The sequence below is a fragment of the Eleutherodactylus coqui genome, unplaced genomic scaffold, assembly GCF_035609145.1.
Source record: "Eleutherodactylus coqui strain aEleCoq1 unplaced genomic scaffold, aEleCoq1.hap1 HAP1_SCAFFOLD_164, whole genome shotgun sequence".
Classification (NCBI taxonomy): Eukaryota; Metazoa; Chordata; class Amphibia; order Anura; family Eleutherodactylidae; genus Eleutherodactylus; species Eleutherodactylus coqui.
Genome location: NW_027101811.1, coordinates 252,501 through 265,943, shown reverse-complemented (window position 1 = coordinate 265,943; position 13,443 = coordinate 252,501).

The window sequence follows — 13,443 nt, the reverse complement described above, 5'->3', positions numbered from 1 at the left end:
GGCCGGCCTCCCTAGGTACCCAGGCGGGCACACTAGCGGCTGAGACCCCCTCTTCAGCAAACGCCAGGGGACACTCAGGGACACACGGGGGCTGCTCCACCCACCCCAGGCCGGCCTCCCTAGGTACCCGGGCGGGCACATTAGCGGCTGAGACCCCCTCTTCAGCAAACGCCAGGGGACGCTCAGGGACACACGGGGGCTGCTCCACTCGCCCCAGGCCGGCCTCCCTAGGTACCCGGGCGGGCACATTAGCGGCTGAGACCCCCTCTCGACCAAAGACCGGGGGACGCTCAGGGACACACGGGGGCCGCTCCACTCACCCCCAGGCCGACCTCCAGGGCCTCCCTCCCGGCCCCTGGAGCAGCCAGCGCCCCCTCGCCGTCAACACTCTCTCCCCCGTTGGGACTTTGAAACTTTTTCTGACCGTGCAAGCTTCATCGGACGGCAAAGGGGGCAAGCTGCGGTCCGTGCCCGGCCTGCTGGGGTCCTGCCCGGGGACATCGGAGGCTCAGCCAGGGTCTTGAGCTACTGCTGGTAGGTGCGCTTTGGGGGCCCTCCGCAGCCGCCCCGGGCCACCCCTGCAGCCAGCACACTGCTGCCAACAGCCCGCCGCTCTCCCACACCAGCCAGCCCCGTCTGCACACATCTGCCGGGGGTGCTTTTTTGAGAAACACTGTCACTTTGTCAAAGACCGCACACCGCTCGTTCCCTTATACCCCGACAAGGTGTTCGTGCTGACGTTTTGCGAGGCCTTATTTTACCGCCGTCGGCGCTATCAGGGGAAGCGGGCCCGCTCCTTCCGCCCTCCTGGAACCGTGCCTCGGCCCGGAGCGGCCAGGTTTACCCTCATACCGGTTCTCGTGACCTGCATTGACACTCGGCTCTTCCCCGGCCGCCGCAGCTCCCGCCGGTCCGACCAGCTGGGTCCGCCCCCCTGGACGGCACGCCTGGAGCGTTTGGACTTTGTCGTTTTTTTCTCCAAGAGTCGCCTCTGGCACATGCCATGGACCTCAGCAGGGGCTGCTCCCCGCCCCCTGGGTGTCCTGCCCGGGCACATCGGAGGCTCAGCCTGGGTCTTCAGCCCCTACTGGTAGGTGCGCTTTGGGGGCCCTCCGCAGCCGCCCGGGGCCCACCCCTGCAGCCAGCACACGGCTGCCAGCAGCCACCACACAGCTGCCAACAGCCCGCTCTCCGTCACCACCCAGCCCCTTCTGCATACATCTGCCGGGGGTGCTTTTTTGACTTCCCCCCTTTTGGCCTATGGGGAAATGCCAAGGGGAAAACCTCCAGAGTCAGGCCGACCTCATGGAACTCCTACCCGGACTCGAGCCACCGGTTTGTCCCCTTCCCGGTTCTCAGGACATGCATTGACACCCAGATCTTCACCGGCAGCCGCAGCTCCCGCCGGCCCGGCCAGCCGGGTCCGCCCCCCTGGCCGGCACGCCTGGAGCGTTTGGACTTTGTCATTTTTTTCTCCAAGACTCGCCTCTGGCACATGCCATGGACTTCAGCGGGGGCTGCTCCCCGCCTCCAGGGTGTCCTGCCCGGGCACATCGGAGGCTCAGCCTGGGTCATCAGCCCCTACTGGTAGGTGCACTCAGGGGGCCCTCCGCAGCCGCCCAGGCCCACCCCTGCAGCCAGCACACGGCTGCCAGCAGCCACCACACAGCTGCCAACAGCCCGCTCTCCGTCACCCCCCAGCCCCTCCTGCATACATCTGCTGGGGGTGCTTTTTTGACTTCCCCCCTTTTGGCCTATGGGGAAATGCTAAGGGGAAAACCTCCAGAGTCAGGCCGACCTCCTGGAACTCCAACCCGGCCTGGAGCCACCGGTTTGTCCCCTTCCCGGTTCTCACGACATGCATCGACACTCGGCTCAGCCCCGGCAGCCGCAGCTCCCGCCGGCCCGGCCAGCCCGGTCCGCACCCCTGGCCAGCGCCTGGAGCGTTTGGACTTTGTCATTTTTTCAAAGACTCATCTCTGCCAACTGCCGTGGGCTTCAGCGGGGGCTGCTCCCCGCCTCCTGGGTGTCCTGCCCGGGCACATCGGAGGCTCAGGCAATGTCTTGAGCCACCGCTGGTAGCTGCACTCAGGGGGCCCTCCGCAGCCGCCCAGGCCCACCCCTGCAGCCACCACACAGCTGCCAACAGCCCGCTCCCCGTCAACCCCCAGCCCCTCCGCATACATCTGCTGGGGGTGCTTTTTTGACTTCCCCCGTTTAGGCCTATGGGGAAAAGCCAAGGGGAAAACCTCCAGAGCCAGGCCGACCTCCTGGAACTCCCACCCGGCCTGGAGCCACCGGTTTGTCCCCTTCCCGGTTCTCAGGACATGCACTAATACTCGGCTCAGCCCCAGCAGCCGCAGCTCCCGCCGGCCCGGCCAGCCCGGTCCGCCACCCTGCCCGGCGCCTGGAGCGTTTGGACTTTGTCGTTTTTTCTCCAAGACTCGCCTCTGGCACATGCCGTGGACTTCAGCGGGGGCTGCTCCCCGCCTCCTGGGTGTCCTGCCCGGGCACATCGGAGGCTCAGCCTGGGTCATCAGCCCCTACTGCTAGGTGCACTCAGGGGGCCCTCGGCAGCCGCCCAGGCCCACCCCTGCAGCCAGCACACGGCTGCCAGCAGCCACCACACAGCTGCCAACAGCCCGCTCTCCGTCACCCTCCAGCCCAACTCTGCATACATCTGCCGGGGGTGCTTTTTTGACTTCCCCCCTTTTGGCCTATGGGGAAAAGCTAAGGGGAAAACCTCCAGAGTCAGGCCGACCTCCTGGAACTCCCACCCGGCCTGGAGCCACAGGTTTGTCCCCTTCCCGGTTCTCACGACATGCATCGACACTCGGCTCAGCCCCGGCAGCCGCAGCTCCCGCCGGCCCGGCCAGCCCGGTCCGCCACCCTGCCCGGCGCCTGGAGCGTTTGGACTTTGTCGTTTTTTCTCCAAGACTCGCCTCTGGCACATGCCATGGACTTCAGCGGGGGCTGCTCCCCGCCTCCTGGGTGTCCTGCCCGGGCACATCGGAGGCTCAGCCTGGGTCATCAGCCCCTACTGCTAGGTGCACTCTGAAGGGGCCCTCCGCAGCCGCCCCGGGCCACCCCTGCAGCCAGCACACGGCTGCCAGCAGCCACCGCACAGCTGCCAACAGCCCGCTCCCCGTCACCCCCCAGCCCCTTCTGCATACATCTGCCGGGGGTGCTTTTTTGACTTCCCCCCTTTTGGCCTATGGGGAAAAGCCAGGGGGAAAACCTCCACAGTCAGGCCGACCTCCTGGAACTCGAGCTCGGCCTGGAGCCACCGGTTTGTCCCCTTCCCGGTTCTCAGGACCTGCATTGACACTCGGATCTTCCCCGGCAGCCGCAGCCCCCGCCGGCCCGGCCAGCCGGGTCCGCACCCCTGGGCAACGCCTGGAGCGTTTGGACTTTGTCGTTTTTTTCAAAGACTCATCTCTGCCAACTGCCGTGGGCTTCAGCGGGGGTGTCTGCTCCCCGCCTCCTGGGTGTCCTGCCCGGGCACATCGGAGGGTCAGCCTGGGTCTTGAGCCCCTACTGGTAGGTGCACTCTGAAGGCGCCCTCCGCAGCCGCCCAGGCCCACCCCTGCAGCCACCACACAGCTGCCAACAGCCCGCTCCCCGTCAACCCCCAGCCCCTCCGCATACATCTGCTGGGGGTGCTTTTTTGACTTCCCCCGTTTTGGCCTATGGGGAAATGCTAAGGGGAAAACCTCCAGAGTCAGGCCGACCTCCTGGAACTCCAACCCGGCCTCGAGCCACCGGTTTGTCCCCTTCCCGGTTCTCACGACATGCATCGACACTCGGCTCAGCCCCGGCAGCCGCAGCCCCCGCCGGCCCGGCCAGCCGGGGTCAACCGCCCTGGCCGGCGCCTGGAGCGTTTGGACTTTGTCATTTTTTCTCCAAGACTCGATTCTGGCACATGCCATGGACTTCAGCGGGGGCTGTTCCCCGCCTCCCGGGTGTCCTGCCCGGGCACATCGGAGGCTCAGGCAATGTCTTCAACCACCGCTGGCAGGTGCACTCAGGGGGCCCTCCGCAGCCGCCCAGGCCCACCCCTGCAGCCAGCACACGGCTGCCAGCAGCCACCACGCAGCTGCCAACAGCCCGCTCTCCGTCACCCCCCAGCCCCTTCTGCATACATCTGCTGGGGGTGCTTTTTTGACTTCCCCCCTTTTGGCCAATGGGAAAATGCCAAGGGGAAAACCTCCAGAGTCAGGCCGACCTCATGGAACTCCAACCCGGGCTGGAGCCACCGGTTTGTCCCCTTCCCGGTTCTCAGGACATGCATTGACACTCGGCTCAGCCCCGGCAGCCGCAGCTCCCGCCGGCCCGGCCAGCCGGGTCCGCCCCCCTGGCCTGCACGCCTGGAGCGTTTGGACTTTGTCATTTTCATGACTTGTCTCCTCAAACTTTGTTCGACCGCAAGGGGGTGTGCCGCGGTCCGTGCCCAGCCTCCAGGGGTTGCCCCCGGCCCCTGGAGCTGCCGGCACCCCCTCGCCCTCAACACTCTCTCCCCGTTGGGACTTTGAAACTTTTTCTGACCGTGCGAGCTTCGTCAAACGGCAAGGGGGCAAGCGGCGGGCTCTGCCCGGCCTCCTGGGGTCCTGCCCGGGGACATCGGAGGCTCAGCCAGGGTTTTGAGCCACCGCTGGCAGGTGCACTCAGGGGGCCCTCCGCAGCCGCCCATGCCCACCCCTGCAGCCAGCACACTGCTGCCAACAGCCCGCTCTCCATCACCCCCCAGCCCCTCTGCATACATCTGCTGGGGGTGCTTTTTTGACTTCCCCCATTGTGGCCAATGGGACAATGCCAAGGGGAAAACCTCCAGAGTCCTGCCGACCTCCTGGAACTCCAACCCGGCCTGGAGCCACCGGTTTGTCCCCTTCCCGGTTCTCAGGACATGCATTGACACTCGGCTCAGCCCCGGCAGCCGCAGCCCCCGCCAGCCCGGCCAGCCGGGTCCGCCCCCCTGGCCTGCACGCCTGGAGCGTTTGGACTTTGTCATTTTCATGACTTGTCTCCTCAAACTTTGTTCAACTGCAAGGGGGGCTGCCACGGCTGTTCCCCGCCCCCTGGGTGTCCTTCCCTGCAACACCGGAGGCTCAGGCAGGGTCTTGAGCAACTTCTGTTGGGTGCTCTCAGGGGGCCCCTCCGCACCCGCAGGCCCACCTCCAGGGCCTCCAGCCCGGCCCCAGTGGCAGCCAGCACCCCCTCGCCGTCAACCCTCTCTCCCCGTTGGGACTTTGAAACTTTTTCCGACCGTGCAAGCTTCGTCAAACGGCAAGGGGGCAAGCGGCGGTCTGTGCCCGGCCTCCTGGGCGTCCTGCCCGGGGACATCGGAGGCTCAGGCTGGGTCTTGAGCCACCACTGGTAGGTGCGCTTTGGGGGCCCTCCGCAGCCGCCCCGGGCCACCCCTGCAGCCAGCGCACTGCTGCCAACAGCCCGCTCCCCATCACCAGCCAGCCCCTTCTGCATACATCTGGCGGGGGTGCTTTTTTGACTTCCCCCATTTTGGCCTATGGGGAAAAGCCAGGGGGAAAACCTCCAGAGTCAGGCCGACCTCCTGGAACTCTAGCCCGGCCTGGAGCTACTGGTTTGTCCCCTTCCCGGTTCTCAGGACATGCATCGCCACTCGGCTCAGCCCCAGCCGCCGCAGCTCCCGCCGGCCCGGCCAGCCGGGTCCGTCCCCCTGGCCGGCGCCTGGAGGCGTTTGGACTTTGTCATTTTTTCTCAAAGACCCATCTCTGCCAACTGCCGTGGGCTTCAGCAGTGGCTGCCGCGGGCTGTGCACGGCCTCCTGGTGGGGTCCCGCCTGCCCTCGCAGGCAGCTAGGACAGGGTTCTCAGCAGGGGCTTGGATGCGCTCTCAGGGCGGCCTCCGCAGCCCCCCAAGGTGGCTTCGTACACCTCTCGAACGTGGCGCCCGGCCGCTCGGAGAGCGGGGTCTGCCCGGGCAGCCAGCCAGCCTGTTGGCCCCGCGGCCTGCACAGGCGGAGTGGGGACCCTCGCGCTCGATGACTCTGCTCCCAGGGAGGTGGCAGAGGGGCGGCCGCGGTGCTTTGACTTTGAGCGGTCCCCACTCCTCAGCACATTGAGAAATTGTCACTTTGTCAAGGACCGCACACCGCTCGTTCCCTTATATGCAAAAAAGGTGTTCGTCCTGACGTTTTGCGAGGCCTTATTTTACCGCCGTCGGCGCTATCAGGGGAAGCGGGCCCGCTCCTTCCGCCTTCCTGGAACCGTGCCTCGGCCCCGAGGGCCCAGGATTACCCTCATACCGGTTCTCACGACATGCATCGATACTCGGCTCAGCCCCGGCAGCCGCAGCTCCCGCCGGCCCGGCCAGCCGGGTACGCCCCCCTGGCCGGCACGCCTGGAGCGTTTGGACTTTGTCATTTTTCTCAAAGACTCATCTCTGCCAACTGCCGTGGGATTCAGCAGGGGCTGCCACGGCTGTTCCCCGCCTCCTGGGTTTCCTGCCCTGCAACACCGGAGGGTCAGGGGGGGGGGGGGTCTTGAGCAACTACTGGTAGGTGCAGCACCTCGGGGGCCCTCTGCAGCCAGCACACGGCTGCCAACAGCCCGCTCCCCATCACCCGCCAGCCCCTCTGCATACATCTGCCGGGGGTGCTTTTTTGACTTCCCCCATGTTGGCCTATGGGGAAAAGCCAGGGGGAAAACCTCCAGAGTCAGGCCGACCTCCTGGAACCCTAGCCCGGCCTGGAGCTACTGGTTTGCCCCCTTCCCGGTTCTCAGGACATGCCTTGACACTCGGCTCTTCCCCAGCCGCCGCAGCTCCCCTCGGCCCGGCCAGCCGGGTCCGCCCCCCTGACCGGCGCCTGGAGCGTTTGGACTTTGTCGTTTTTTTTCTCCAAGACTCATCTCTGCCAACTGCCAAGGACTTCAGCAGGGGCTGCCACCTGCTGTTCCCCGCCAATGGGTGTCCTGCCCTGCAACACCGGAGGCTCAGGCAGGGTCTTGAGCAACTGCTGGTAGGTGCTCTCAGGGGGCCCCTCCACACCCCCAGGCCCACCTCCAGGGCCTCCCTCCCGGCCCCTGGAGCAGCCAGCACCCCATCACCGTCAGCACTCTCTCCCCGTTGGGACTTTGAAACTTTTCTGACCGTGCAAGCTTCGTCAAACGGCAAGGGGGCAACCGGCGTTCTGTGCCCGGCCTCCTGGGGTCCTGCCCGGGCACATCGGAGGCTCAGCCTGGGTTTTCAGCCACCACGGGCAGGTGCACTCAGGGGGCCCTCCGCAGCCGCCCATGCACACCTCTGCAGCCAGCACACTGCTGCCAACAGACCGCTCCCCATCACCAGCCAGCCCCTCTGCATACATCTGCTGGGGGTGCTTTTTTGACTTCCCCCATTTTGGCCAATGGGAAAATGCCAGGGGGAAAACCTCCAGAGTCAGGCCGACCTCCTGGAACTGCCGCCCGGCCAGGAGCCTCCGGTTTGTCCCCTTCCCGGTTCTCAGGACATGCATCGCCACTCGGCTCAGCCCCAGCCGCCGCAGCTCCCGCCGGCCCGGCCAGCCGGGTCCGTCCCCCTGGCCGGCGCCTGGAGGCGTTTGGACTTTGTCATTTTTTTTCAAAGACTCATCTCTGCCAACTGCCCTGGGCTTCAGCAGTGGTTGCCGCGGGCTGTGCACGGCCTCCTGGTGGGGTCCCGCCTGCCCGCGCAGGCATCTAGGACAGGGTTCTCAGCAAGGGCTTGGAGGCGCTCTCAGGGGGGCCTCCGCAGGCCCCCAAGGTGGCTTCGCACACCTCTCGAACGTGGCGCCCGGCCGCTCGGAGAGCGGGGTCTCCCCGGGCAGCCAGCCAGCCTGTCGGCCCCGCGGCCTGGACAGGCGGAGTGGGGACACTCGCGCTCGACGACTCTGCTCCCGGGGAGGTGGCAGAGGGGCGGCCGCGGAGCTTTGACTTTGAGCGGTCCCCACTCCAGCACTCTGAGAAATAGTCACTTTGTCAAAGACGGCACACCGCTCGTTCCCTTATATGCAAAAAAGGTGTTCGTCCTGACGTTTTGCGAGGCCTTAATTTACCGCCGTCGGCGCTATCAGGGGAATCGGGCCCGCTCCTTCCGCCCTCCTGGAACCGTGCCTCGGCCCGGAGCGACCAGGATTACCCTCATACCGGTTCTCACGACATACATCGACACTCGGCTCAGCCCCGGCAGCCGCAGCTCCCACCGGCCCAGCCAGCCGGGTCCGCCACCCTGGCCGGCACGCCTGGAGCGTTTGGACTTTGTCATTTTCATGACTTGTCTCCTCAAACTTTGCTCGACCGCAAGGGGGGCTGCCGCAGTCCGTGCCCAGCCTCCAGGGGTTGCCCCCGGCCCCTGGAGCTGCCAGCACCCCCTCGCCGTCAACGCTCTCTCCCCGTTGGGACTTTGAAACTTTTCTGACCGCGCAAGCTTCGTCAAACGGCAAGGGGGGCAGCCGGCGTTCTGTGCCCGGCCTCCTGGGGTCCTGCCGGGGCACATCGGAGGCTCAGCCAGGGTGCTGAGCCACCACTGGCAGGTGCACTCAGGGGGCCCTCCGCAGACGCCCATGCACACCTCTGCAGCCAGCACACTGCTGCCAACAGCCCGCTCCCCATCACCAGCCAGCCCCTCTGCATACTATATCTGGCGGGGGTGCTTTTTTGACTTCCCCCCTTTTGGCCTATGGGAAAATGCTAAGGGGAAAACCTCCACAGTCAGGCCGACCTCCTGGAACTCCAACCCGGCCTGGAGCCACCGGTTTGTCCCCTTCCCGGTTCTCAGGACCTGCATTGACACTCGGATCTTCCCCGGCAGCCGCAGCCCCCGCCAGCCAGGCCAGCCGTGTCCGCCCCCCTGGCCGGCACGCCTGGAGCGTTTGGACTTTGTCATTTTCATGACTTGTCTCCTCAAACTTTGTTCAACTGCAAGGGGGGCTGCCCCGGCTGTTCCCCGCCTCCTGGGTGTCCTTCCCTGCAACACCGGAGGCTCAGGCAGGGTCTTGACCCACGACTGTTGGGTGCTCATAGGGGGCCCCTCCACACCCCCAGGCCCACCTCCAGGGGCTCCCCCCGGCCCCTGGAGCGGCCAGCGCCCCCTCGCCGTCAACACTCTCTCCCCGTTGGGACTTTGAAACTTTTTCCGACCGTGCAAGCTTCGTCAAACGGCAAAGGGGGCAAGCGGCGGTCTGTGCCCGGCCTCCTGGGGTCCTGCCCGGGCACATCGGAGGCTCAGCCTGGGTCTTGAGCCACCACTGGTAGGTGCACTCAGGGGGCCCTCCGCAGCCACCCAGGCCCATCCCTGCAGCCAGCACACTGCTGCCAACAGCCCGCTCCCCATCACCCGCCAGCCCCTCTGCATACATCTGCCGGGGGTGCTTTTTTGACTTCCCCCGTTTTGGCCTATGGGGAAAAGCCAGGGGGAAAACCTCCAGAGTCAGGCCGACCTCCTGGAACTCGAGCTCGGCCTGGAGCCACCGGTTCGTCCCCTTCCCGGTTCTCAGGACATGCATCGACACTCGGCTCAGCCCCGGCAGCCGCAGTCCCCGCCAGGCGGCCAGCCAGGTCCGCCCCCCTGGCCGGCGCCTGGAGCGTTCGGACTTTGTCATTTTCATGACTTGTCTCCTCAAACATTGTCCGACTGCAAGGGGGGCGGCCGCGGTCCATGCCCAGCCTCCAGGGGTTCCCCCCGGCCCCTGGAGCAGCCAGCACCCCCTCGCCGTCAACCCTCTCTCCCCGTTGGGACTTTGAAACTTTTTCCGACCGTGCAAGCTTCGTCAAACGGCAAAGGGGGCAAGCGGCGGTCTGTGCCCGGCCTCCTGGGGTCCTGCCCGGGGACATCGGAGGCTCAGCCAGGGTGTTGAGCCACTACTGGTAGGTGCACTCAGGGGGCCCTCCGCAGCCGCCCCGGGCCACCCCTGCAGCCAGCACACACCGCTGCCAACAGCCCGCTCTCCGTCACCAGCCAGCCCCGTCCGCGCACATCTGCCGGGGGTGCTTTTTTTGAGACACACTGTCACTTTGTCAAAGACCGCACACCGCTCGTTCCCTTATACCCCGACAAGGTGTTCGTGCTGACGTTTTGCGAGGCCTTATTTTACCGCCGTCGGCGCTATCAGGGGAAACAGGCCCGCTCCTTCCGCCTTCGTGGAACCGGGGCTCGGCCCGGAGCGACCAGGATTACCCTCATACCGGTTCTCACGACATGCATTGACACTCGGCTCAGCCCCGGCAGCCGCAGCTCCCGCCGGCCCAGCCAGCCGGGTCCGCCGCCCTGGCCGGCACGCCTGGAGCGTTTGGACTTTGTCGTTTTTTCTCCAAGACTCATCTCTGCCAACGACTATAGCATGGGCTGCCACCTGCTGTTCCCCGCCAATGGGTGTCCTGACCTGCAACACCGGAGGCTCAGGCGGGGTCTTGAGCAACGGCTGATAGGTGCACTCAGGGGGCCCTCTGCAGCCGCCCAGGGCCACCCCTGCAGCCACCACACAGCTGCCAACAGCCCGCTCTCCGTCACCCCCCAGCCCCTCTGCATACATCTGCTGGGGGTGCTTTTTTGACTTCCCCCATTTTGGCCAATGGGAAAATGCCAGGGGGAAAGCCTCCAGAGTCATGCCGACCTCGTGGAACTCCAACCCGGCCTGGAGCTACTGGTTTGTCCCCTTCCCGGTTCTCAGGACCTGCATCGACACTCGGCTCAGCCCCGGCAGCCGCGGCCCCCGCCGGCCCGGCCAGCCGGTTCCGCCCCCCTGGCCGGCGCCTGGAGCGTTTGGACTTTGTCATTTTTTCCCCCAAGACTCGCCTCTGCCAACTGCCAAGGACTTCAGCAGGGGCTGCCACGGCTGTTCCCCGCCTCCTGGGGTTCATGCCCGGGCACACCGGAGGCTCAGGCAGGGTCTTGAGCAACTACTGTTGGGTGCTCTCAGGGGGGCCCCTCCACACCCCCAGGCCGACCTCCAGGGGCTGCCCCCGGCCCCTGGAGCAGCCAGCACCCCCTCGCCGTCAACACTCTCTCCCCGTTGGGACTTTGAAACTTTTCTGACCGTGCAAGCTTCATTGGACGGCAAGGGGGTGACCTGCGGGCTCTACCCGGCCTCCTGGGGTCCTGCCCGGGGACATCGGAGGCTCAGCCTGGGTCTTGAGCTACTGCTGGTAGGTGCACTCAGGGGGCCCTCTTCAGCCGCCCAGGGCCACCCCTGCAGCCACCAGACAGCTGCCAACAGCCCGCTCTCTGTCACCCCCCAGCCCCTCTGCATACATCTGCTGGGGGTGCTTTTTTGGCTCCCCCCGTTTTGGCCTATGGGGAAAAGCCAGGGGGAAAACCTCCAGAGTCAGGCCGATCCCCTGGAACTCCAACCCGGCCTGGAGCCACCGGTTTGTCCCCTTCCCGGTTCTCAGGACATGCATTGACACTCGGCTCAGCCCCGGCAGCCGCAGCCCCCGCCGGCCCGGCCACCCGGGTCCGCCACCCTGCCCGGCGCCTGGAGCGTTTGGACTTTGTCGTTTTTTCTCCAAGACTCGCCTCTGGCACATGCCATGGACCTCAGCGGGGGCTGCTCCCCGCCTCCCGGGTGTCCTGCCCGGGCACATCGGAGGCTCAGCCAGGGTCTTGGGCCCCTACTGGTAGGTGCACTTTGGGGGCCCTCCGCAGCCGCCCAGGCCCACCACTGCAGCCACCACACAGCTGCCAACAGCCCGCTCTCCATCACCCACCAGCCCATTGCATACATCTGCTGGGGGTGCTTTTTTGCCTCCCCCCGTTTTGGCCTATGGGGAAAAGCCAGGGGGAAAACCTCCAGAGTCAGGCCGACCTCCTGGAACTCCAACCCGGACTGGAGCCACCGGTCTGTCCCCTTCCCGGTTCTCAGGACATGCATTGACACTCGGCTCAGCCCCGGCAGCCGCAGCTCCCGCCGGCCCGGCCAGCCAGGTCCGCCCCCCTGGCCGGCACGCCTGGAGCGTTTGGACTTTGTCATTTTTTCTCCAAGACTCGCCTCTGGCACATGCCGTGGACTTCAGCGGGGGCTGCTCCCCGCCTCCTGGGTGTCCTGCCCGGGGAACTTCGGAGGCTCAGCCTGGGTCTTGGGCCCCTACTTGTAGGTGCACTTTGGGGGCCCTCCGCAGCCGCCCAGGCCCACCCCTGCAGCCGCCACACAGCTGCCAACAGCCCGCTCTCCATCACCCCCCAGCCCATTGCACACATCTGCCGGGGGTGCTTTTTTGACTTCCCCCATTTTGGCCTAAGGGGAAAGGCCGGGGGGAAAACCTCCAGAGTCAGGCCGACCTCCTGGAACTCCGGCCCAGCCTGGAGCTACTGGTTTGTCCCCTTCCCGGTTCTCAGGACCTTCATCGACACTCGGCTCTTCCCCAGCCGCCGCAGCTCCCGTCGGCCCGGCCAGCCGGGTCCGCCCCCCTGGCCGACACGCCTGGAGCGTTTGGACTTTGTCATTTTCATGACTTGTCTCCTCAAACTTTGTCCGACTGCAAGGGGGGCTGCCACGGCTGTTCCCCGCCTCCTGGGTGTCCTTCCCTGCAACACCAGAGGCTCAGGCAGGGTCTTGAGCAACTTCTGTTGGGTGCTATCAGGGGGCCCCTCCACACCCCCAGGCCCACCTCCAGGCGCTCCCCCCGGGCCCTGGAGCAGCCAGCACCCCCTCGCCGTCAACACTCTCTCCCCGTTGGGACTTTGAAACTTTTCCCGACCGTGCAAGCTTCGTCAAACGGCAAGGGGGCAACCGGTGTTCTGTGCCCGGCCTCCTGGGGTCCTGCCCGGGCACATCGGAGGCTCAGCTTGGGTTTTCAGCCACCACGGGCAGGTGCACACAGGGGGCCCTCCGCAGCCGCCCATGCACACCTCTGCAGTCAGCACACTGCTGCCAACAGCCAGCTCCCCATCACCCGCCAGCCCTTCTGCATACATCTGCTGGGGGTGCTTTTTTGACTTCCCCCATTTTGGCCAATGGGAATATGCCAGGGGGAAAACCTCCAGAGTCAGGCCGACCTCCTGGAACTGCCGCCCGGCCTGGAGCCTCCGGTTTGTCCCCTTCCCGGTTCTCAGGACATGCATTGACACTCGGCTCAGCCCCGGCAGCCGCAGCCCCCGCCGGCCCGGCCAGCCGGGTCCGCACCCCTGGCCGGCACGCCTGGAGCGTTTGGACTTTGTCATTTTCACGACTTGTCTCCTCAGACATTGTCCGACTGCAAGGGGGGCTGCCGCGGTCCGTGCCCAGCCTCCAGGGGTTGCCCCCGGCCCCTGGAGCAGCCAGCACCCCCTCGCCCTCAACACTCCCTCCCCGTGGGGACTTTGAAACTTTTTCTGACCGTGCAAGCTTCATCGGACGGCAAGGGGGCAGGCTGCGGTCTGTGCCCGGCCTCCTGGGTTCCTGCCCGGGCACATCGGAGGCTCAGGCTGGGTGTTGAGTGACTACTGGTAGGTGCACTCAGGGGGCCCTCCGCAGAC